Source organism: Gorilla gorilla, chromosome 19 (genome assembly GCF_029281585.2).
Source record: "Gorilla gorilla gorilla isolate KB3781 chromosome 19, NHGRI_mGorGor1-v2.1_pri, whole genome shotgun sequence".
Taxonomy (NCBI): Eukaryota; Metazoa; Chordata; class Mammalia; order Primates; family Hominidae; genus Gorilla; species Gorilla gorilla.
Window position 1 is genome coordinate 48,533,707 of NC_073243.2, and position 24,460 is coordinate 48,558,166.

Consider the following 24,460-nt stretch of genomic DNA (forward strand, 5'->3'; position numbering starts at 1 on the left):
AAGTAAAGGACCCTGCGATGGTGGAGACACGTGATGGCAAGAATCTGTATCCCTACTCAGAGAGGAGCATCAGACTGGCGTCAGACCATAACATGAGCAAGAAACATGTGCTTGGTTAAGCCACTGAGATAGGGTGTTTACTCATCACTGAAGTGCAGCCTAGTCTGTTGTAACAGATCTATCCACCTCCGACCCCAGTGTTCCCCATCCTCTGATTTCTCTCCCTTCTGTACTCTCTCTGCAGCCACCTTGGCCTCAGTCATTTCCTCACAGCAGAGTATTCACAGTTGCAGCAGAGGCAGGGGAAGAAGACCCAAGAAGGGAAGACCTGGGTGCTTCTCTTCCCCTAGCATGCTATTACACTGCCTCTCATCCTGGCTGTTCCTCTCTCTGGAATACTCTTCCTCTAGATGTTCACTCCTGGCTTCTTTTCAGCTGAAATGACTCTTTCTCAGAGAACGTTGCTGGCACCACCCATCCACCCACAACTTCTCAACACAATACTCTTTACTGCCTTCGTAGCAGTAAATTATTCAAGAAATTATCTCATCTGTTTATAGTCTTTCTCCTTGTAGGATGTCATCTCCACCAGAACAAGGACTACGTTTTGTATGTTGCTGTTCCGTTAGTGCCAGAACATGCCCACCCCTGCTCAGTAAATAAGCATTAAGTGAATGAATTAATAAGTGAAAGGCTGTAAGTAATTTGACCTCCAGGTTATCTAGTCTCACTCCCTTTACAGATGAGGAAATTGACTCTTTCCCAGAAAAGAGGAAACAGAAAAGCAAAGGCAACTCTCCCATGCTAGCTGTTTCTGGAGTGCTGAACTTAGATGTGATTTATTCAAATGAAAACTCTTGGGGAATTGTTTCAGAGGGATCCGTAAAACAAATGTCATTTTTACCTAGAGAATTCACCCAACCTTCCAACCAATTTCAAATATAGTTCTTCAATGCAGATTTAACAAATTTGAAATCTCTTACACAAAGCTATTTATCATCTAATGTGCGCCTGCCCTGCACCACAGTTTAAGTTACAGCTTTTTAATGGGGTAAAACATTTCAATGAAATCATCAAAATACCTTAAACCAAAACTGCTTATAAGATATTGATGAGTTTCAAGCATTGATTCCACCCCTGAAAACATCAACCTTGCCATTGGTACCATGGGCACTTCTAATAAAAGCAGCCAAGGAGGTATAATGAATATCTAATGAACCATTTTGTATGTCTATGTTGCTTCTCGAATTGGAAATAAATCAATGAGCCTTACAAAATGCATATTTTAGTGATACCTCTATAAACAATAATCTTGTTTTTCTATCATGACTCGAATGTCATTCTTTTTATAATACAATTGAAGATTTAATAATTTATTATATAGATTGCCTTCCCCATTTTAGCTCTAGGTTATGTGTGTATACATAATACATATACATATAGGTCGCCTTTCCCATTTAAGCTCTAGGTTATGTGTATATGTATATATGTGTGTGTATATGTATATATGTGTGTATATATATGTGTGTGTGTATATATATATATATATGTACACATAACCTACAGCTTAAACGAGGAAGGCAACCTAGTCCAATGTTTGATTTTTAAAATTTTTATATGTCCTTGTATGTAGAAGCTCTGTGGGTCATAAAAGTAAACCAAAATGCCCACGTTCCAGGAGCAAACATAGAGGCACATGAATAGTAACTAGTAAACAAGTCATAGACGCTTCCATGAATACAATACCAGAGAAGGCCTAGATCCAGTGCCAAAGGCTGAATGAAGACCAAGAGATCCGATAATCCTGCTTTACAGGCACTATAGCTGAGCCCACGCTCATCTGGGCCAATCAGACCAAGGCTGGTTTCCTTGGGCTGGAACAAGCTCCTCTGGGAACAGCGTGGTGTGTTCACCTAGAGACCTCTTCCTGACAAAGGTTTTGGCTGTGTTGTCCCACCCACTTCCTCAGCTGAAAATGGGAAACGGGGCAAGTTGCTTCCCCTCCTGCTGGCTCAAATCCTATGACCCAAAGCACGGTCTCCATCTCAGCAACTTCCCTTCCAGAGGCCAAATATAGCCATCCCTTTCCTGGCTCACTAAAATTCCAGTCAGACTGCTGTGCACAGTGACAGACGGCCAAAGAGCATCTCACCAGCCCAGCCACAGCCCAAAATAACGGCCACTTGGTTAGCACAGACTGTGGACTTTTTCTTTTTTGTTGCTGTTGAGACTTCATTCTGAGTTATTTTTTGTTTTGGTTTTGGATTTTGTTTTGTTTTTGTAGTTTGAAAGTAAATAGAGTATCTGAAGAAGTGGCTACACCAACTTCCTACATGAGGTTCCTGGGTTTAGTTCCAGCAGTGGTGGGTAATGACCAGAAATGTACTCACCTCTTAAATCTCCCCAGCCGCCTACCCAAAAGGAGGGGCTGACAAGCGCATTTCCTCCCCACTCTGTCCAGCAGTGCCTCCTGCACACCCCAGGTCATGCTGGGACCCACCCACCATGCTACATTTTCTCCTGGGTCTCGTGGAAGGAAGACTGGGGGAGGCTGTCCTGTGGGCTGGGTGGGGACACTTCCAGCCTTGCACCCATGATGCTTCTGGGCAGTAGACAGGCCCCGGCCCCAAGCTGTCAGTTCGGTGCCCTCCACAAGTTCTAAAAGGCCTTAAATTATTAATTTATTTCTTTAAAAATACACCGTGCTCAACAACAACCAAGCCCACTTTTGATCTGCATCATGACACACAAGGCTCTTGTCAACCAGATTTTGTGCAGGCCAACAGACACATCTTATTAAATCTTACCTAGCGGGTGACATGAAATTGGAGCATGCTAAAGAGATTTAGGCTGGGAAAGATGATTGTCTTCCCCATGCCCTGTTTCCAAATGCAATGAGTAATAAGCAATTTTGCAAAACTATATAACCTTCAACTGTTGGAACATCTTTGTACTTTTGTTCTTCAAAGGCAGAATGTTTTCTGGAATTATGTTTCTACCTGAGGAAAAAAATATACTCCTTCAATTTCTACACGTGCAAGCATATCACACAGATATATCTCATTTCTTGTCATGTTGTATGCTGTCTCAAGATCAATAAATAATTTATGCATTTAATGCATTTATCAGCTCTCGTGTGTGTGTATATATATATGTAATCTCCTATGTGTTAATGTCAAAGATGTCTTCTATATTAACGGAAAGAAAGCAACCTCTTGGGTGTTTCACCACCATGAAATTAACTTTGCATCTTACCCATCAAATGAGTGAAAAGTGAGAACAGGTCCTTGCTCTTTACAGAAAACTAAACGCTAGTTTACAACAGAGAAGGAGTTACAGTAGGAATTTCACATTGCTTATCTGCTGAAATTTCTCCCCTCCCTTATTTTTTTTTCCAAAGAAGTTCTTTATTACTCCAGGGCCACTTAGACTGTAGAGGGAATACGGCTCCTAAATTTCAATTTGTTCTATTTAAGTTGCCTTTCCTTTGCTTCCCACTTGGAGTATTTATCATGCTTGTCATTAAGAACTGCTTCTGAGCCCTCGCAGTGCCAAGCCTGGGACCAGGTGCATATGTTTGGCAGTCCTCACCTCCACTGCCATCCACAGGCTCCAATTTGGATTTAACCGTGGTCATCATTCACACCCTCATGGCAGCAGGATCTAGGGGTGCCACCAACATGATGACAGGCAGTGAGCATGAGCACTGGCAGCAACTGCTTTGGGCAAAGTCACGTGGCTGCACCTGGCTCATGCTTGCTGTTCTGAGCCTGTCCCCTCTTTCCACCCACCTTCCCCATTTGGAAGACTTCTGTGTTTCAGCAATGCCATGAAAGAACCCCCAGACTGATAGAATCTGAGAGGAATGGATCTCAAAAATAATCTCGTCCAAACTGCTCATTTAAAAAATAAGGAAATGGAGGACTTGAGGGGTTAATTTCCTTGGCCACACTCACACAGGTAGTTGCTGGCAGAGCAGAGACTGGAACTAAGTATTTGAACCCACTTCCAAGGCTCCTTCCACCATACCAGTGGCTCCCAACATTTGCTGGCACAACCCACAGTCAGAAGGAAACTTTACATCCTGATCCACACATATGCACACATGTATGCAACTTACACAAATGTTTTACATAACAATGCTTACTATGTGACACACTTTCATCTTTTCTATTGTCGTAGATTCATTTTAAAATATTCTGGAGATTGCTTAACAGCACATAGACTCAAACTGCAACCGTACAGAAAAGATTAGCATGGCCCCTGCACAAGGATAACATGCAAATTTTTCCCATATTTTTTGTACATTTACCAAATGTTACTTTTCTTTCCAGGGATAACATTTATAGGTATACAGTCCTATAGTTTGCATTTTTCTTAGTTAGATACATCCACTGAATATTTAGGAGGACGGGGGTTGAATTAGATACAGAACAGGGTCCCTTTTAGGTCTAAGCATCATGCTCCTGATCAGGAATGATCTTCCTGTCTACCTGTACTCAGATTAGAATGATCTGAAAGACAGAATGATCTAGTAGACAGAACACTGGACTGAGAGTCAAGGCCCAGCATCTAGTCCTGGCTCCACCAACTGCTAACTGTGTAACTTTGGGCGAGTTTCCTCTGGGTTCCGTTAACTCATCTGCATGATCAAGCTGTTGCTAACTGACAGAGTTCTGAGGAGTAAATGAAATAATGCAAATTAAAGCAATAAAAAGCTCTATGTACAAGACTTGTCCTGGAATAGCAATGATCTTCCATTCTCACATTTCAGAGAAATATGGTATCTAAGGAGGTTTCTGGATTCCATTCAAAACACCTGCATAATGTATTATGAATAAATTTGGTAGATTAAAGAAAAACCATACCCTGAAACTAGCTTATTTTTAAATGTTTTTGCAGGTGTTTGAAGAGGAGGGGCTCACTCTAAATCTTGAAGATGTTCAGCCTCGAAAAAGTAGAAGTCATTGTGACCAAAGATGATGCCACCATGCCTTTGAAAAAGAAAGGTGATGAGCCTCAAATGGAAAAATACATTCAAGAAAGGTCAATGCTAGTGAGTATGAATGAACACATAGCAAAAATTTCAGGTAGAACAGCCATGCCAAGGGCTGGTGGGACAGGTGAGGCCGAGTGAATAAAAAGAAGTAGCCCCAGAGACACTCAAGGTGGTTCCAGCTGCTTTTGAAGGAGGTTTCTTTCTAAGAGGTGGCTGGGCTTGGTTTCAGCGTATTCCAATTTGGGACTCATGAACTGCAACTAATAAAGATCAAAAAACTGATACAGAAATTGTTTTATAAAACATTCAATTCAAAATGCCTGCAGTGACCTTGACAAGAGCAAACGTTAGGAGGATCCCTGACAGCTAAGAACATTGTGTGAAGCCCCTCAGAAGTTAGTTGTGAAGCACTGCGGGGAGATCTTTGGCTGCACAGGGGAGAGGATGGTGGGGAGGGGGACAGGCATCATTGTCACTATTATGGTAGGTAGGGCTGCTGCTTCTCTGCCTGAAACAGAGAAGAAGGTGTCAGGAAGATCCTAAAGAGAAGGACCCTGGCACAGGCAGACTGGGTGGAGGTGGCATGGGAGGCAGCGAGTTCTAACTCCTTAAATAGTGCTTTATCACTACTCAGGAACTGTTACGGGAAGCTCAGAGTTGTGCTTCTCACCAATAATCTTAGAGAAATCACTTCAAAAAAGAGATTAAAGAAAAGGTTACAGGTTTCAGTAAAGGGTTCCGTTTGGCCAAGTATATGATGGTTTGTAGTTGTCATTGTCCATGCCTACTGATAACTTATTTTGTGTTTTTGAATGAAAAGACATTTGTAGATTCCTTAAAATAATAATATTGTTCAAAAGCTGGTGACGCTCACAAAATCGATTCCACAAATCCCAAGCAGAGCATGTGGAGGCAGCGCACACAGGAGGCGCAGGCGGTGTGAGCAGCCCTCTGCTGTCCCCTCCCCTCCCACAGGCTCCCCCCAGCTGCTCTGACCACCGAGACACCCACTCCCGCTGCATCCCTCACATCCAAAGGCTCTTCCAGTGCCCTCTGGGACCTTGGTTCCAGGGTGAGCAACGCAACCAAGCTCGTGGGGAGGGCGGAGCACTCCATCCTCTTCCTGTGACCGCAGGGACCGTGGCTCTCTCGGGTGCTGCCCAGCCTACCCCAGGTAGTGAGCGCTTCATGGCCCCAAACTCCTGGGGACTGGAAAGGGCTTTGTGTCCTTCTACATGTATGTAAATCCCCCCCCACACCCTCTCTTAGCCACCTGGTTGCCCAAAACCACCTGAACCTTCCGCTCACACCTTGGTAACTTACTGTCTTCTTTTCTGTCCTAGATCTTGCCATCAGGGTGGGCACTTTAATGTCCCTCCCTGTGGGCAGCACATCCAATACACTTGCCGTCCCTTTCTTTCCCTCCCTCACCTGGTGACACCCCTAACCTGCGAATGGCCTAGAGTGGTCCCACCTGAGATATTCTCAACCTGTATCCTGAAGCCTCATCACAGCCTCCTCTACTGAGATCCCGGTTCCCTTCCACCCGCTGCCCCTGACTTTCAATCTCCCTGAGCCCGTCCATGTCTGCTCTTCCCATTTCCTCATTCTCTCATCCCCCCTTTTGGTTTTGCTTCCTTCCCCCTCCCACCTACACTCCAGGGCCTAGCACTTCAGCCCCATTTTTGACAATAGCCCCCTTCCTAAACCAACAGCCTATGAACCTGCTTCGTAGTGCACAGCCAGCAATGAAGCAAGAAAAGAATCGAGCACATAGCCCCAATATGTTCATAAATCGCATACATTTTACTACTGGGCTGACGTTTTCTTCATTTTAAAACATATCACGAAAATGGAAAGGCACAAATGACATGATTTTAGAAGGCCAATATAATAAGCATTTCAGTATTTTCTGCCCATTCCCATTGGAGCATTTTGTACAGCCCCTGAGGGTGTGTGTACTCCAGTTTAGGGACCACAGCTCTAAACCCTATCACTCTCTTCTCCTGTCACATCCACCCTACAAAGCCATCCCTGAGCCAGTCTAGTCATGAGTGTCCTGTTCTCTGCCAGGTGTCTAAGTGGTGTTAGAAGACACACTCAGTCCCAGTAACCTCTGGATATACTCTTTCAGCTCAGGGCAATGTCACTGAGAGCCTTCAAGGGGCAACAGTGAAGCTACTTTGCAAGAAAACTTCTTTCATCTTCATCTATTGCCAGCACCCAGCACAGTGCCTGGCACTTGCCTGTGACCATGAATGCATTGATCTGTGCACACATGTGGCATCCACATCGCTCTGCCTACGTGGTTACCAAGGCATGAAGAGCACAATAGAGAGAGCCCTGACAGGTCAGGACATCCCAGCTGGGGCGCGTTTAGTTCTGAAGCTGTGTGAGGGTACCTTACCCTCACAGCACCTCTGTCTGCCCATAATGGCCCAAGCAATAGACTGGCCCTCAGAATGTGCCTGAGGCAGTTTAATTAAGGCCATTTTGGCACTTGACTATTCCAGGAGGTTGTATGGAGGTGGGAAATAGGGCTCTTTCAATCTTCTCTTTAATGCTGGCAGCAACCCTGGCTCAGGGCACAGCTGTACCCCCATTTCCTTCAGATGTCCCCTCACAGAAGGATGCCGCTGTCAGAGGAAAGGGGTGAGCAGGAGAGTGACAGAGCTTAAAGAGCAGCCTCCAGTGGACACAATGTAGACTGGATTTGAACAGGGCCTCCAGGGTAAGCACAAGGAGAGGTGCTGGAAGAGCCAAGGATATGTGTTTGACCTACCTTCCTCTCTGGCCATGGAGGGCATCTCTTTCTCTCTGTCTCTCTCTCTCTCTCTCTCTCTCTCTCTCTCTCTCTCTCTCTCTCTCTCACACACACACACACACACACACAGAGAGAGAGAGAGAGAGAGAGAGAAGACAACTATGGCACTTTCTCAGGAGATAAAGATGATTTAGGCAAAATTCCCTCACTTCCTACAGTTCTTTTATCTTCTCTTTCTCCCTTCCTCGTCCAGTGTTTCTTAATGACTGGTCATGGACTGACCCCTGAATCAAAGTCACTAAAGCCCTGTTATCAGTGCAGATTCCTGGCATCATCTCAGACTAAGAGAATTAGCAAGTCTGAAACTGGAGCAAGGGACTCTGCATTTAAACAAAGTTTTGCCCATTAAAGTTTGAGCACCACTGAAAAACTCTCTTCTTCTCCTGTGTTCTTCCCAACTATGCATGCCTAATCTGTGGCCTGCATCCATCTAGCCACCATTCCCCTCTGCCCCTCCACTCCTGAGGCCATCATGATGAAGCCAGTGGGACCTCCAGTGGAAGGACTCAGACAGGAATAAGATCACCTGGGCCTTCACCTTCCTTCACCGACCGAGAGCTCTTCTCTTCCTGTGCTTTTATTTTAATCTAGGACATCCCCTCACTTGGCTCCTAGAGGCCCTGTTTCATTTAATTTGGCCTCCTTGCCCAAGCAGAATCCTGGGCAAGCCTGGGAACCTAATACCCTGAATTCAAATGAAGTTGCCTGGAGGAAACTGAATGAATCAGGTAGCTAAGATTTGGCCTAATGTTGATCTATTTTTGGCCAAAGCCAACCTCCACTAATAGGTCTCTACTAATAGACTTGCAAAGATGGAGCTCTGAATCAATGCTAAACAAGAGTTATAAATCATGAAGACGTTTGCTGTCTTTTTACCTCCCAGGGATGGGAGTGAATGGGAGAGGACTCTGACCATGAAGCGCTCTAATCTAAACTCGGAGAAAATTCTCCCAGCCATTCTTCTGCTCACAGAATTTCCGCGGCACCAGTCTCCCTGCAGCTTTGACAAGTGAGCTATTTTAGTATGAGAACAAGTAGAGTTATTGTTATCTCTGCTCTGAATCAAGGATAAAAAGAAAAGGTGAGCGGGAGAAGGAGGGTGTGAGAGAGAAGAACTGGGGGTGAGGTGCGGAAAAGCAGAAAGGACTTCAGATACCGAAAGAAAAGGAGCCAGGTGCTCTTCCCGGGAAGGAAGTCACCAGCCGGCCGGTTTGTGGATTGAAATCAGCACGTGACCCCTCAGCAACCATAGTAACAGTCCCTCCCTCTGGCCTCACAGGGCTCTGGAGGGGTGAAGACAGCACGATACATGCCAAGGTGCCTTGTCAGTGGTGAAGTGTTGTCTACACAGGGTGGCAGCTCCCTATCTTTGACCAGGGAGCTACTGCGCCTTTCCCACAACCCCACCCAAAGACTCAGGACGGCCCAGGCCAGAAGGAAATTTAGACAGCAGACCCTCCGTCAGCAGATACCTTTCCCTGCTCTTCCTACCGGGTCACCTAGACCCTTAACAAGGGTGCTATTTTAGCAAGAAACTGAAAATAAAAAGAGAATCTGCCCTCCGAACATGCTGAACACTTATTTTAGCACACAGCCCCATGGAGGGTCAGCGCTCCACGCATGTTTTAAAGCGTTTGTGCCTATTTATTTTGAGACCGGCAGGGCCTGAGCCACAGCTTCCTGGATTCTGCTTTGTCAGCAAGAAAGATTTGCTGCCATAGATATGCTGAGCTCCCTCTGGGGCCCCCCTTCTCCTGGAATCTGACTGAGATGAGAAGTTTATCCCAGCACTTAAATGAAGAGACTTCCTCCAGCTCCCACTTCTGCCTCACCCCTCCGCCTCCCACTGACAAACAGGCCTGGCTGCAAGGTGTGCGTGTCACCAGGACCTGGCCACCAGACGGCGACAGAGAGCAATGAGGGCCGAACAGTTTCCCAAAAGGAGCCAAATCCCCTGACACATCTGCTCCCTCCTCCAGCCCAAAAACTGCCCGACTTGCTAGCATTTGCCAGTCCACCGAAACAAACATCTCACCTTCATCGTACAGTTCCTTGGTAAACTCTTATTTTCTTCCTTATCAAGTTTGGGTGGAAAACAAAACAATTAATTTTAAGAGCACACAAGAACCTAAACATTATTTATGTCTCTAATTATCTTGTTCTGGTGGGTATTTTAGTCCCTGTCTGGTCAGCACATTAATTATCTTCATAACTACAGCAAAAGTTAAATAATAAGCACCCAAGGCTACAGCACTACTGTAATGTGCAAGCTTAAATGAACTTATAAATTTTATTAATGGATGCTTTATACAACTCCTTATATTATAAATCAAACAAGAAACCTATTTCTATCTTTTAAAGGTATGGTGAAAAAGCTTTAACATTATTGAGGATAATTTTTATTAAGTTTAAAACTCCCTTTTTCCAGTAATGAGACCGTTATGAGGATAATTTAATCTAGTTTGTCGTGAGGCACCCCGGCTTGTTAAATAAGTTAATAAATGACTGTGCATTAATCAAAGTGACAAAGCTATGAAGAGCTGGGGATGGGAGACAATTCTGGTGATAGTATTAATTAGTATTTAATTAGAAACTTAGGGCCCATAAATAAAAAAAAATCATGGTAGAGACATTTATGCAAATTGCTCAGAGCCTGCAGCGGAGTTAGCTTTGCTTTAAAGAAACATGATTTTTTTTTTCTAACATACTGTACACGGCAGCACTGTGGCCACATCACGTGGCTTAAACGAGCTCTTCTTTTGTTTCCAATTTGTTCCAATTACAGGCCTGTAAATTCAAATCATTCTTTTGACTGTCTTGATTGAAATGTAGACTTTCCGCAATTTCTACTGGGAGTTCTGTTTTTTTCTTCTTTTAATAAAAAAGGAGAAATGTTTTAAAGACATAAAGAAAGAGCTTTAGATTCTTTTTCTGCTCTTTTAATTAAGATGTGTGCCACCATTTTCTAAGAACAATTGTGAATTCCATTTGGTACACAAACAATGCCTCCTTTTTCAATCCTGGTGAGCTGTAACTAGGTTTTGTTATGTGATATAATATTGAAGACTGCATAGATTCAACTGCCATCATTTTTATGATAATCATAGCACTTTTAGCTTTTCTCTCAATAATGTACTTGGATAAATGGGCAATTTTTGATGGCCCAAAAAGATAATAACCGTTTGGTTCTGAACGTCACTGCTTTCCTAAGGTACATGTTCCCCCTTTTCAGACTTTATTATTTGTTGCATTTGTTCAAGAAAGGTTATCCACAGTAAAACTGCTTTTTCTATTCAACAGTCTATCTCTGTCATGGTTCATTTATGTGTGAGCATGACGGACTGAAGCCCGTATTATCCACAGCTGACAAGTGTCAGGCCGACAGTTCAATCAGCCGTTCCTCGAGATGATGCCCAGGGCCCCGTGTTTGAAGTAGGACAATAAAGCAGGCAACACAATCCGGGCAAACTGATCCAATCCCTGTATGTAAAGGGGATTCTGCTTAATAACACAGTGTGGGTTTTTTTCCCTCTCCAAACACATTAGTCCTTAAACAGTGAGTTGGCCCTTAAGAAAATCTGTGACTGACATGAAAATGCTGAAGTTTTAAGGTGGTTGGTTTATCCGTAACCTCATGGGGCTGCTTCTTTGTGCAGACTGGTTTTGTCAAAGTCAGAAAAATAATGTATTCAGTGTCTGATCATTTTTAGGGAGTTATTTGAATGGGATTTTAAGTCAGACATCCTGATGTTGACACAGGGATCATTTTCTTGTCCTTTTGTTTTACATTTGTGGAACAGATCATTTGCATCGGCTAATAAAATTAAATCTCTGAAATGCATACAAAAGTGAGTTCCCTTCAGCAACAATCCTCAATTCCCTCCACCAGCCGAGTAAGCAGAGTTGCTGGGTGTGTTTCTTTATATTGGGTCTCTCTAGAACACAGGCTATAATGCAAACATATCTTCAAAATTAGTGCTCCTTCGGCCTGGGTAACACTTAGACTCAAATGTATATTAAAGTATTTCACTACAGATCCTGACAATCAACAGCAGAGCCAAAGTCGATAAAATGCTAATAACCTGCTGTGGTCTGTTCCTTGGAGGACTGGGGTACTGCTGTTGTGCTCTCTTCCAGCCTTCAAACAATTGCAGGCGACAACGGGCAAGGGAAGGCAGCTCACCCCTTTAGAAGGGGCCAGAGCACTACATGCCTTTCATAAGGAGGAAGCCGAAGACCCTCTTAAAGCATCATAAAACCTTCAAGCCAGAAGGCACAATGCAAAACATCAAACCCAACCTCTTCCATACTTGATGAATGAGGCTCAGAGACATTTTTGTGACTTCCAACGTCAGAGAGCTTGTAAGTAGCAGTGGAAGGAAAAAGTTAACAACAACAACAAAGGAATCCTCTGAATTTTGCTTCTCTTTATATGACTTTACTAGGCTGGGCAAGTTAGTGCGGAAGGGGCTGATGAAAAGCAGAATCCAGAAGTCAGAATGTGAGGAATGATGCCGGCAACTACCAAACATGACTTCTGTCAATTTCCTTCTTGCACAATGCTGGAAGTCTTAAGTAACGTATTTTCTGTGAATGTGTTGGTTCTGTGAATGTTGGTTTTTCTCCGTCTACCCTGCTCTGTCCAAATCTACCCATTTACTGCATTCTCTCCCCCACTTTGACTCCACAGACCACATCACCCAAACACCCTTGGCTGCTGGCTTCCAACTGTATTAGAGACGAGGGGAGGCACTAATGGCCAGTCAAGTGGGAAGAGAGAAGCTACACTGTGTCCTTGTCCCCTGCTTGGACTCCCCATCTCAGAAGAAGACTGTGTCCCTCCAGCACACCTGCTTCCACCGAGAGGCTCTTCCTCCAGGGCTCCAACTATCATGGGCCCCAGTCCCTCAGTTTCCTCCCCTTGGCCCTTCAGTCCTTGGGGATACCAGCTCCCCACTGGTGCTAAACTTGGGGTGCCTCCCATCTCTTGTTTGTCCACCTACCTCTGCCCACACTTCTGAAGTAGCCCCTTCTTTAAAGTCTCCAGCAGAACCATCTCCAGTGAGTTCTGTTACCTGCTGGGACTCTGATGCATTGAGTGATTTGCATTGCTAACTGATCCTACTTCTAGTCCAGTAGTTCTCAGGATATTCTAAAATCCCACAGAGAATCTGATGAAAGCTATAGGCTCTCTTCCCACACCCACAAAAAAGTCACTTATGCACATATGCATAAAATTTCAGACAACTGTGGCATGTTCATAGACACTTAAAGGCTATTTACAAATTTTCTAGGGCATCCATGAAACCCCCAATATCAAACACCCGTTTGTTCCATTTGATCATATCACGTCCTTCTCAAAAGCCTCTCCTGATGTCAAATCAACTACCAGAAAGCATGAAACCCAGACTCCTCAGAGCAGCATTTCAGGCTAAATCTGCCAGGGCCCCATTAACAAAAGAGCTGAAGGGGAAATTTAATACAGGGGAGTTGTTGCAAAGGTGGAGAAAGAGGTGAAATGACAAGGGCAATGGTAAGGCAATCCAAAGATCAGCACCAGCAGCAAGCCAGGAATGAGGCCTGGGGGTCAAAGGAAAGAGGTGATGTCACCAGAGCCCAGGAGCCAGGGCTGTCCGGGGGAGCCAAAATCATAACAGGGGTCTCTCAGCAGGAGCTGGAGTCCAGAAAAAAGACCCAGCCACAGCTGGTGATGCTGCCAAAGCAGAAAGAGAAGGTGAGGACTCTCAGGGCTTCTTTTCTCCTGCAGTTCTCCAGTCTTCACAGACCACATGACTCAGAAGCTAGCTGAGCAAAAGCCTGCAGGGATGCCTGAGGACCAGGGCAGGGGGAAGGCTGCGATGAGCATAAGATACAACAGGCCAGCCCAGGCATGGTGGCTCACGCCTGTAATCCCAGCACTTTGGGAGACCGAGGCAGGTGGATCACCTGAGGTCAGGAGTTCAAGACCAGCCTGACCAAAATGGTGAAACCCCATCTCTACTAAAAATACAAAAATTAGCCAGGCATGGTGGCGGGCGCCTGTAGTCCTAGCTACTCAGGAGGCTGAGACAAAAGAATTGCTTGAACCCAGGAGGCGGAGATTGCAGTGAGCCAAAATCGCACCACTGCACTCCAGCCTGGGCGACAGAGCAAGACTCTGTCTTAAAAAAAAAAAAAAAAAGGTACAACAGGCCAATGAGTCACACAAAAGCCCTTCATGACCTGGCCTCTTCTGCTTATGCAGCCATGATAGAACCTGGGTTCTCATATCTGTTGTGCACTAACTGTGTGTCAGGCACTGGTTCAAGGAGGAAAGCTGCAGCATTCAGCCCAAGAGTTGCAAGTAAATAAGACTGAGCCTGGTGAATCGCTCAGACAGAAAAGTAGCAAGGGTGGTAAATTAGAGCGGGAGACCACAGAGGCTTGGGGAGGCTGGTGGGACGATGTCAGGAGTTTATTCCAGGGATAGAAAGAGAGAGAAACTTGGAATAGATTAATCAGACTTTAGAAAATGTGATTGACAGATTAGGAAGAAACCAAAAAACCACACCCCTGGGCATTCTGCTCCAGTCTTTAAGGGGCCAGATGTACTGACAGCAGTGGTTGTTCCTTGGAAACCCCTGGGGAGCTTAAAAAAAATCATGATGCCTGGGTCCACCCAGTGGTGTGCTAGAGCCAGTTCTTCCCAGCTCAGGAAAGATGGCTGTTAAATTTTCAGGAATTTTCAGAGCCAATTGTTAAACACAGTCATTATTAAAGATCAAAAGACATAAGCTTATAATTAAATAAGTCATTGAAAATAAAGGTAATAAATACTCAAAACTTATCACTTCATAATAATTTTACTACTCCTATGCTTTTGAGGTTGCTTAGCACATCTGAATGGTGGCAACACTATATTAAGACGTGTTGTTATGCATCTCTTCCCAATTCCATGGTCAGTGCCATCACATCGACAGAAATTAGCAAACACTATAAATCAGGGTTTGATTTATCGTATTGTTGATTGTCTACATAAGAGGTTGGCAAATTACAGCCCACAGGTCAAATCTAGCCTGAAGTCTATTTTTCTATGTCCTACAAGTTTGTACAGTTTTAAAGGATTCTTTTTTTGAAGGAGGAGGAGGAAGACATCATTTGTGGTCCACAAAGCATAAAATATTTACTATCTGACCCTTTATTGCAACACTTTGCCAAGCCGTGGTCTATACTTAAGAAAATGTTAATAATGCAAATTAAACTTAATGTACATTGTGTCTGTAACCATTACATTATAAATAGCACAGAAAATTGAGAAAATATTCTCCCAGTGTTGAAAACTATTACCTCATCAGCAAAGAAGTCTCTCATGTGATTAATGAACAAGTAAAATTCCAACATACATCTTCATTGTTTTACTTTCATGTTATCTGTTAATGTAAATAAAAATATCAACCAACATTCATGTTGAAACTACATTCATGGGTCAATGACTGAATTTGGACAGTAGTCAAGCATTTATTTGTAGACTGATTTTGTCAAATCATGGTTGAATTGCAGCCATAGGTTAACTACAGACAAAAGAGTTCAGCAAAAATGCAGGAAAGCATTACCTGAGACTCAAGTTGCAGGAGAGCATTCTATAATAAAGAGTATTGTATATTTCATTATTATTTGTAAGTTGTATACCATACATCCTTTTCGTCAGTAAAATTATAATACATTTATCTACATGTATACATGAACACTGGTTTTCCAGAGAGCTGGTTATTAAACTTTTACCAGCACATACTTAGCCTACTCCTAGAGTTCGCTTTAATTGTTCTGGGATGTGACCTTGGCATCAAAGTGCTTAAAACTTCCCCCATGTTACTCCGATATAGAGCCAATGCTGAGAATCTCTGGCTTGGGGAAAAGGCAAAAATGCAGGCCATAGAATCCCTTAAGATTTTATTCCCTTTGGTCAGAAAGTCCACTTAAGCCTGCCCATGATGGCCCTGGGAGTGAGAATGAGGTGTGTGTGTGTTAAGAGTAGGGGAGGATAGGGCGCTGCCTCAGGAACTGGACACACCTCACAGGGTCAATTATAAATCAGTTGTTTGATTTATAGATACATCTGACCTTTATCCACCCTCTCTGTACAAAATTTTCCTGGAGCAATGTTCTCACAGTCTCCTAGACGTGCTGCTATTCTTTCTTTTCCCAGAGTTATTCTCACTCTAACTCCACCAAGGACCACTTTTCCTCTTCTGTTTCTTACCTCAATTTTACCCATCCCTCACACTGCAGCTAGATATCCCATCTTCTATCAGCAATGACAGACCCATTCATGGCCCACTCCAGTTTCATTCACCCCTTGCTAATGAAACCTTGTTTATTAGGACAGCCCTGTGCCCAAACTAACTATTGTTTCCAGGCCTCCCCTGTAGCCAAGTGAGGCCAGTGGGACACAGTTTTAGCTAACGAGACCTAAGCTGAAGTCTGATGAGGGTTTGGGGCCGAGCATGTGCTTTCCCAATAGACATGTTCAAGGCAGCTTGGTGCAGACTCTGCCCCGCTTCTCTGAAGCAGTCATTTCCAGAGCATGAGGCAACCAGCCCACAAGCAAAGGACGGAAGAGTAGAAAAGCAAAAGGAGCTGGTGTTTTGATATCGTCACTGAGCCACAACCCCAGCCCCTGGTTTCTTGCCACTGGAAGTCTCATTCTGTGGGAAAAATAAATCCCAAATTGTTCAAGCCACTCCTGGTTGGATATTCCGTGGCTGCAACCAGATGCAATCCTAAGAGAAATGCCAGTCCGGCAATCCCACAGTGATTGCCCCGTCTGTAACTGTAAACTCCTACAGATTTGTTCTGTAGCACCTAGAACAGCAATCTCCAATGAGTGAATTGGTCATTCCCCCAGATATTTAATTATAAATCAGTTGTCTGATATTTGGGTGTACTTCCCCTCTAAGATTGGACTATTTCAGAAACTCCAGAGCAAAGGTTGATAGTATATGTCAACTCTCGGAATAATGAAGGTGATTAGAAACAACATTTATGCAGATGTAGGCTCACATAGCTTTACAAAGAAGTTGGGTCTCTAACAGTGATTGGTAAATAGAGAAGATACGGTAAAGAAGGATTCCCAAGGATTTGACTTTTGTCCATGACTTACTTTTAAGGTAGAAGGAATGTGTGTAGGTACTGCATGAACTCAGTGGGTGCATGTGCTTACATCAGAATGTAAAGGGTGTAGAGCTTGGAAAGGCCACATCTTAATAGTGCATGAGTCAGTGACAAGTGTACACTGAGCTTAGCAGAGCACATTAGCAATAACTATTACATACACGGTTGCATTCTATTTTTGTATCACATTAACGGATATATTATTGGTAATTGTTCTTAATAGAATCACAGAAATGAGAGATGGAAATGCTATACAGTATGATGGAATGCCCTTCTTTTACCATTGATCATTATAATAAGCCTGCTCAGTCATTACTTACCAACCATACTACAACTTTGCCAATGAGGCAGACCAAAATGAGGAGATAAACAAAATTGGTTTCCTTGCTAAATGCAAAGCCTAAGTTTTAAGATATTTTGCTGAAGTTTTAAACTGATTGTCAATTAGTCAATGAGCTATGGCAGGCAGTGTATTTCTGTGTAATTAGTGTGTGTCTTAGGGGGGTTATTTGGCATGAGGCTGAGGGCAAAGTAATTTGTATCTCCCAGGAAGTGCAATAATTGCCTCAAGCTGAACTGCTTCGAAAGTGTATTAATTCTATTAGGAAACATTTATGTTATTTTTATATGGCATCCTATATATTCATGAAATGTACTCATAGACCATGAATTATTCATTTTGTAGGCTTTGCCACATGAGTATGGTATCACTGATAACCAGGGAAAAGAGTGGGGTTATTTCTCCCCTTGGAGAAGGCACGCACTGTTGGAAAAGATGCATGTTGGGTTTTGAAATCCATCTCATTAGGAGACCACTGAATCCTAACAGGCAGAAGAGGTAGTTTTCAGAAAGCTAAGTCAAAGGTAACACCATTTGCTTGAAACTAGCTGTTCAGGAAGCCAATAGGCCTTCTGTTTGGGTTTGTTATGCAGTCTGTGTGAGAAGACATGTGAGAGCAGAGAGCTATGGTGATTACAGGCTAGATCTTGGCACATTTGGACAACCGCTTCCCCATCCCTGTTCAGGAGGTTCAGGGCACAACTAAGCCATTCATTCCTTCATTCATTCAACAAGTATTTACAAATGAATGCTCAGTGTGCTAGTTATCAATTGTTGTGTAAAAAATCACCCCAGTTTAGCAGCTTAAAACAGCATGGATTGTCTCACGGCTTCTGTGGGTCAGAAATCACATATGGCTTAGCTGGACCCTCTGTGTTCTGGTCTCTCACAAGGCTGCAGTCTAAGGCCAGCCCAGGTCCTGTGGCCTCCTCTCAAGGCTCCTCTGGGGAAGGATCTGCTTCCAAGTTCTGTGCTAAGGCCTCAATTTCTCAAGGGCTGGTGGACTGAGGCCTGAACTTCCCTGATGGATGTTGACCAGAGGCCAGCCCCGGTTCCTTGCCACAGGGGTCTCTCCAGTACGAAACTTGCTTCATCAAAGTGTGAATGCCAAAGAATGTAGTAGAAAGAGTCTGCTGTCGAGACATAGGTCACTATCTTTTGAAACTTAATTGCAGAAATGACATCCCGTCACCTTTGCAGTCTATTGATTCAAAGCAAATCACTGGATTCAGATGACACAGAAGGAGAGGGGACCACACATGTGCATGAAAACCCAGTGGTGGGATCTTTAGGTCCTTTGTTAGCCTGCCTGCCATGGCCAGCCTCTGTCCTCATAGCTTCCTAGTCTACCAGAGGCTCTGGAGGCTGAAAGAGAATAACAAGAGAGACCTAATGTAGGGTGGGTGAGTAGGGGAAGCCTCTCTGCATAAGTGACATTTAATTTGAAGACTCAATAATGAGGAAAAGTTAGTTAGTACAGAGTTGGGGAAGAGCATGACATGTTTGAGGAACTGAAATGAGATCTGAGTGGCAGGAACAGAGTGCACAAGGGGAAGGTGGGACAAGGTGAGGTTGGAGAGGTAGGCAGGGGCTGGATCGTGCCAGGTTGGAGGTCAGGATGAGAAGTTTAAATTTTATTCTGAGTGCAAGTGGGAAGCCACTGGAGGATTTTAAGCACAGAGTGACATGATCCAATTTACATTTTTAAAAGATCACCCTTGCTGCTGCACAGAGAGTGAATTGGAAGCAGAGAGAGCAGTTAGGAGCCTCTGCTGGCAAAAGGTGGTGATAACCTGCATTCGGAGGTGGTGGGGAGATGGAGTGAGGCGGATGCATATGGGATGAGTTTAGAGTTTAAAAACAACATTCCCAGTGAGAATATGTGTCCATCAAGTTACCAGGTTATTTTACTCCTTCTTCTCTTTGTTCATTTTTTAAGAGAAATAAAGAGAAAGATGAAGAAAGGATCACATAAAGCTGATGGGAAGAGAATAAGGTGGACATAGTAAGACACCTGAGGCTGAAAAGGGAGGAAGTAGCAAGTGCACAGGATGGAGCAGAGCATGGGAAGAGCATGGACCCAGCCCTGTCCCCCTAGGCTGGGTCAGCTCGGGGCTTCCATTTCCTCCTCTGTAAAATATCTGCCTTTCAGGATTAGTAAAAGGATTAAATAAAATAATAACCTCGTACAGATCCTGGAAATTTTTTGCATGGCTCCTTCCCTCACTTTTTTTTATTTTTTTTAATTTTACAGACAGGGACTCACTCTGTTGCCCAGGCTGAAATGTAGTGGCAAGATCATAGCTCACTATCACCCTGAACTCCTGGACTCAAGGGATCCTCCTGCCTCAGCTTCCCAAGTAGCTAGGACTACAGGCGTGCACCATCATGTCCAGCTAACTTCTTTAAAAAAATCTTTTGGAGAGACAGAGTCTCAGTATGTTGCCCAAGATCTCAAGCTCCAGGGCTCAAGTGATCCTCCTGCCTCCACCTCCCAAAGTGCTGGGATTACAGGCGTGAGCCACCGCACCTGGCCCTTCACTCACTTTGTTCAGATCTCCACTCAGTTGGCACACTCTCCCTGGCTGCTCCAGCTGAAACAGCACAGCCCCATCTCCATCCCTCTCTAATCCCATACCCGACTCCAGTCGGCCTGCTTTCCTTTGTTCACTCTGCATTCTCAAGGCCTAGAAGAGTTCCTGGCATGCAGTGGGTACTCAGGAATATGAGCGGAGTGTGGCAGGGCGTTGTCGCTGAACACCAGCATCCTGCATCCTCGGCAGGCTGTCTTCAGTGCGGGTGTTCCAGACAGCTTGGGGAGCCTGCTTAGGACATAGGTGAGTAACAGCCACTCACACAGCTGAGTATAACTTATATAGTACCTTACACATACAAAGGACTTTGCATGGGCCCCGTGTTTAAATCCTGCTAGCCCATCTCTGAGATAGGTAATGTTCTCATTTACAGATGAGGCAATTGCAGAGGAGAATTAACAAACTTCTCCAAAGTCCAGAAACAACAGACACTGGAAAGCAAGCCAGGGTCCTGCCTTATTACAAATGTACTCCCCAACAGGGTGCAAGTGTGTGTTCCTCCTGACTCACCAGCAGATATACTGACCTGTGTCCACCGGGATCCTGCATCCGGTCCTCAGGAGTCACCTCATTCTGCCTGCACAGTTCCAGCCCCTGCTCTGAGAGGGAGCTGATATACAGACACTGCGCATGCAATATACCCAAACTGCACCCAGCGGGATTGCAGCAAGACAAGCAGCTGGCTGTATGCTTGCCAGTCAACTTCTCCACATTCCATGGCTTCCTCTTTCCTTCAGAACTCACTTGTACCTCACTGTACTTCTTAGTTTAATTTAATCCTATAGACTCCTGGCCTGAACACTCTTTATTATTTATAAAAATCAATAAAACACCTTCGCTTTGGCGCTCATGCATTCGTCAAAAAAGTATTGAGTGTCTGCTTGGTGGCAAGTGGAACTGGTCAACCAGACAGACACGGTCTCTACCCTCAGGGAGTTCATATCTAGAAGCAAAAGCAGACTTTAGGTACCAATTATTATTTAGTTAACATTGTGGTTGATGCTATAAAGCATAAGTTCAGGTTGACATGAAAGCTTAAAAGAAGATATTGTCTGTGACCTTGTCTTGGCAGTCCAGAAGGCTTTCTTGAGGAAGAGTCACTTAAACTAGTCTGCAAGGTAGCTAGAGATAGATAAGAAAGTTGAAGAACATCCTAGGCACAGAGAGCAGTATATAAGAGAGCCCTGAGACCTGAAAGAATGTCTAGATACCACAAAAGCAAAATAAAAAACAAATGAACAAACAGAGTAAGCGCAAAGAGGCCTGGCATCAGAAGGAGCTGGAGAAGTTGCTGGCATCCAGGAGGGGCCAGACCCTACCTTACCTACTTCTTGCTCTTCTCCAGAATACACAAGCATGACAAAGCCACAACCTTGGGCTCACTTGAGAGTTTTAGCAGAAACATCACTGGCACTAATTTGCACCTAGAAAAATATATTCTTCCCTCTCAGGCAGCATCTTGATCATGTCTTGCCTTGGGAAAGTGTGTAACTTCTATCTTCTTTGTGATGCAGCATGGCTTCCAGCCACTTGTGTCCACTCAGCAGTTGCAGATTTGCAAAGTTGGCTTAGTGGAAGCAATCTGGTTGTGTCTCCTTCCCAGGGAAATGCACCTTCTGCTTACAGCAGTGGGTTCTGATGCATGTGCTTCCAGAAGCTTCCACTTACAGTTGCTCTTCTTCCTCAGTTCCTCTAGGTTGCTGGTTCTCAGGGGTGGGGCACTGTGGAAACTTGAGGGCATATTTTTGGTTGTTCCAATGATTGGGAAGCACTGGTGCATTTACTGGGCAGGGGCAGAGCTGTAGACATTCTGCAATGCCTCATAGAGGTGGTCCCAACCAAGAATTGTTCAATGTCCTACATGACTTTGAAGTCCCACCTGACACACGTATAGGTGAAAAATCTATTTATATTTTTCTCAGACTATGTTTTGCATATAAACACAAAATATTTTTTGCACAATTCAATATATACTGAATTATCCAATCATGAAACTACAGTGAAAATTGGGGAAATATTTACTTTGTTTTATTTAAAATCTTCCCCAGGGTTAGTCACCATTTCCAAAAGTCACATCATGGTATCTGAGTCACCAATAGGACACACCTGAATAAAGCTGTCTTTGAAACTCTTACATTCATAATGATGATATATATATGTATGTCTTATTTTATACATGCCAACACTAAATAAAATGTCATCAATATTTGATTAAATGTTGTTTTACTTCTCCTAAATCCAAGTGCTTCACTATCAGAAGAGGAAAGCTTCGAGGGCTTCTTCATGAGCCCTATTTCCCTGCTACTACAGGAGAGGTCCAGAGACTGGTAGCATCTGCATTGACTGGGATCTTGTTAGAAAGAAGAATCTCAGGCACCACACAGATCCACTGAATATGAAACTGCATTTTAATAAGATCTCCAAATGAGTCATATGTACTTAAAATTTTGAGAAGCTCTCTTCTAGTTTCCACAGTTCTGAGCATTGAAAAAAGTATTCTTTGATTATAATTTACTCTCCTTTTACTTCTCCTCTTTATTACAGTTAGGACATTACATTAAATTTTTAAATTATATGTAAAGTTGGGTTAGATTATCAATGAATTTTATCTAAAGAAAGTGATGGAAGTTACAAAATCTATTTTAGTGAAAGAGAGTGCTGGGTCTGATAGGGCTGAGGATGCTGCTCCAGGATCGCTTGAATTCAATAGCTGGGTGTGAGGAACTGCAGAGCATCTAAACGAGAATAGAATACCAGAGTCAAATTTCTCTGGACTTGGCCATTTATAAACCCTAATGACCCCTACATCTATATTTCCAGCTACGAAATAACATGTCTTCCTCTCAGAGCACACTAGATATATCCCTGCTTTCTAAATAAACATTGGCACAGATTAAGTGTCCTGCTACCTCCTACGGGGTCAGGCTGCACTCACTTAATTATTCCGGAAATGTTTGTTGAACCCCTTCTACATGCAATGCAGCATCACAGTGCTGTTAGTCATATAAAGACAAAGCCCACCTTTGTGGAGCATAGGACAGTCTAGAGGAGAGCCAAGATGCTCACAAACAAGTGGATAAAGAGTTAGAAAGTGGTAAGTGTCCTGAGAGAGGTACAGGTAATATGAGTCACATGAGAATGTGAGAGGGACAGAGATTACTTAGAGACCATGGAAAGGTCACCTAAAGTCAACTGAGCCTTCTGGGACTTCCAGGAAACCCATAGCTTCCCTCAGCAGCTCTCTGGCTCCCCAAGCAGCTATTTAAACCTTTTCTGCTCTCCTGAAACTTAGGTTGCTACCTCTGCCCCGTCAACCTCATCAGCTGACCTTGTTCCCTTATTCTCAAAGTAAACTAAATCACCTGGTGGGAACCCCTTCCGAGTCTCATCACTACCTTCCTGCATCCTCACTGGCCCTGTTTCCCTCCCTCCTGTCGCTGTGACAGGGCTCTCCCTACTCCTGGGTAAGGCTCCTTTGCCTCCCATCCCTCCTTTTTACCACCTCTTCAGATACCTCTCTAATGTGTGTATCATTCTCTCCCTCCCCTGTAGGGTCAACATTTCTGTCTCTACTGGATCCTCCATATTAACTTTTAAACCATTTTAGCGTCTCACAATATTATTATTATTATTTTGAGACAGAGTCGCACTCTGTCACCTAGGCTGGAGTACAGAGGTGCGATCTTGGCTCACTGAACCTCTGCCTCCTGGGTTCAAATGATTCTCCTCCTCATCCTCCCGAGTAGCTGGGATTACAGGTGTGAGCCACCACACCCAGCTAATTTTTGTATTTTCAGTAAGGATGGGGTTTCACCATATTGGCCAGGCTGGTCTCGAACTCCTGACCTCAGGTGATCCACCCACCTCAGCCTTCCAAAGTGCTGGGATTACAGGCGTGAGCCACCATACCCAGACTTAGTGTCTCACAATATTATTTTTTAACCATCACCCAAACCCACCTTCCACTCAAGCTTCTGGCCTCTCCTCTCCTGCACAACCAAACGTTCAAAAATACAATGTGTCTGCACCCTTTATCTCCACATCTCCAAATGCAACACACTCTTCAACCAACTGCAACAAACTTCTGACCTCATCACTCCACAGAAGCCCCTGCCACCCGTATCACCATCCACCTGCTTGTTACTAAAACCAATAAACTCTTCTCCATCCTCATCTCACACGAACTTGCAGCATCATTTGACACTGTCAGCCTGTCCCTTGAGAAAGCTTCTTCCCTTGGTTTCCATGACACCAAACCCTGCCTATCCTCCCTACCTCTGACCTTTCTCTCCTTCTCAGTCTTCTCCATGGGTTACTCATCTCTGAAACCTGGTGTACCTTGGGGTTCAGTCCAAGGCCTTCCTCTCAATAAACATACTCTCTGTACTTGGCCACTTATCTCCTTTAAGGACTCCTATATCTATCACTCAAGCCCAGTTTTCTCTCTTGGGCAGACTTTTAGACAACTCTATTTGTATGTTCCAAAAGTACCTAAAACTCGTAATATTCAAAACTAAATTAATTCATCATCTCCCTCCCCACCTGATCGTCAT

The 24,460-nt window shown here is 44.0% G+C and overlaps 1 long non-coding RNA gene and 1 pseudogene across 1 annotated transcript in view; one reads left to right on the forward strand and one right to left on the reverse strand.

Annotated features, from left to right (window-relative positions):
* LOC129528107 (uncharacterized) overlaps positions 1-24,460 on the reverse strand; it is a 124,700-nt gene that overhangs the window by 93,933 nt on the left and 6,307 nt on the right. The gene's annotated exons all lie outside the window — the stretch shown is intronic.
* On the forward strand, positions 4,207-4,301 carry LOC115931405 (uncharacterized; annotated as a pseudogene).